A 2,343-nucleotide genomic window follows, 5' to 3' on the forward strand; every position below is an offset into this window, starting at 1 on the left:
TGTCAAATGTCAACTTTATAACGTCAACTGTCAAACATCTATTATAAAACATCAATCATAAAATATCAATTATAAAACAACAATTGCAAAGCGTCAACTGTCAAACGTCAATTGTCAAACAGTAACTGTTAAATATAATTTGTAAAACGCCAACTGTCAAATATATCAAATATATACTATCAAAATCTTACCAGAATGATGGATTTGAAAATAAAACGAAAGTAGAAAGGGATTATCTCTAAATAAACATCATTAGTAAAATTCCACTGTATCAGTAAATTGATTTTATAAGTTTCGGTTTTCCAATTAAATTTTATCCTTGTCACTCATTGCTTAACTATTGAAAACAGTCAAACGACACTTGTCAAATATCAACCTTATAACGTCAACTGTCAAACATCTATTATAAAACATCAATCATAAAATATCAATTATAAAACAAAAATTGCAAAGCGTCAACTGTCAATTGTCAAACAGTAACAGTAAAATGTTAACTGTTAAACATAATTTGTATAACGTCAACTGTCAAATATATCAAATATAAACTGTCAAAAACTTACCAGAATGATGTATTCGAAAATAAAACGAAAGTAGAAAGGGATTATCTCTAAATAAATATCATTAGTGAAATTCTACTGTATCATTCAATTGATTTAATAAGTTTCGGTTTTCCAATTAAATGTAATCCTTGTCACTCATTGCTTAACTATTGAAAACAGTCAAACGACACTTGTCAAATGTCAACTGTATAACGACAACTGTGAAACATCTATTATAAAACATCAATCATAAAATATCAATGATAAAACAACAATTGCAAAACGTCAACTGTCAAACGTCAATTGTCAAATAGTAACTGTAAAATGATCTGTTAAACATAATCTGTAAAACGTCTACTATCAAATATAAACTGTCAAAATCTTACCAGAATGATGGATTTGAAAATAAAACGAGAGTAGAAAGGGATTAGCTCTAAATAAACATCATTAGTGAAATTCCACTGTATCATTAACACATTGACGACGGCATGACCCACCGGTGGGTCATTAATTATAAATAATAGTTTTGTTGCTATGTACGCCACTGATTTTGACTGAGAATAACCTCAAATATCTTAAGTCAATTACAAACTTCAAACGTCAATACATTTCTTATACATATTTTAATCATTCTTGAAGCAATTTAGAACAATACGTGATATTGTGACATAATTTAGGCATACTTGCCGCTTCTAAGCTCCTAAGTAATCGAAACGCAAAGGCATTGAAAATACAATATGATTATCAGAAGCAGATATTATTTCTGTTTCTAAAAAACATTGCTAATTTATTCAAATACAATACAAGCTTAGAGCACAAGATAATATATTCGACTTGAGTAGAAATTGCAATGCTCAATAATTATTATAAAACCTATAGCACTTTTTCCGCGTTTCAATAAAATTCGAACCCTGTTGAGCATATTTATTGAATATAACAAAAATAAAATACGATCATTCAATAATAGAAATGTTTATTTATTTTTATGAACATCTTCAAAACATTTGATCACAGTGTCGGTTGATCATAACACTGTGCGCAATACGTAACAACTTTATGAAAATTTCAAAATATTTTTCCCACAATTGTTATAAATTGCTTCAATATCATTAAAAAATGTATAAGAAAAAGTCCATAGGCGTCCACGAAAATTTTTTTGGGGGCAGGCAACCCGAAAAGCGCCGTCCTTAACGTGTTAAAGGTCATTAGAAGATTGCTTTTGATACAGTTTTATGCTAATAATGTAGGTGAAACATGCAGTTGCAGATGCAGAAAATTGATGGTATTATGTAATTGGTGAAGAGAAATCAACATGTACTAAGTATATTATTCTTCACGGAGTAAATCGAGCATGTCTTGCAAAAAAAAATTGTGTAATAAAACACCTGACATGTGAACGCTAAACGTAACGTATGTTTGTTTAGTCTACTACCCATTGGGACCAATCCAGCATAATACAAACGTTAACTCGGTAATACTAAATGTTTAACGTCCTGTATCTTGACATTGAATTTTTACTTTATAAGTCGTGACTCACGTAGAATGAGACAAGTTTCACAAAGTGCTTATATAATTCTTACAACAATTTTTACAATAGTGACACTACCGCTATAATCAAGCTGATTAAAACTAAATTATTACTTATAACATATTCAGGTAAAAGCAAATTAAAATGTAAAAATCTTAATTGGATTAATACACTTTATTTATAATCAGACATTCAATGGAGCACATTTTCTTGATAAAACTGTTTGGGAACCGGTACTCATTGTAAATTTGTATCTCTTTTTTTTCGGTCAATAAA

The sequence above is a fragment of the Nicrophorus vespilloides genome, unplaced genomic scaffold (assembly GCF_001412225.1).
Source record: "Nicrophorus vespilloides isolate i.1.1-1 unplaced genomic scaffold, Nicve_v1.0, whole genome shotgun sequence".
Taxonomy (NCBI): Eukaryota; Metazoa; Arthropoda; class Insecta; order Coleoptera; family Silphidae; genus Nicrophorus; species Nicrophorus vespilloides.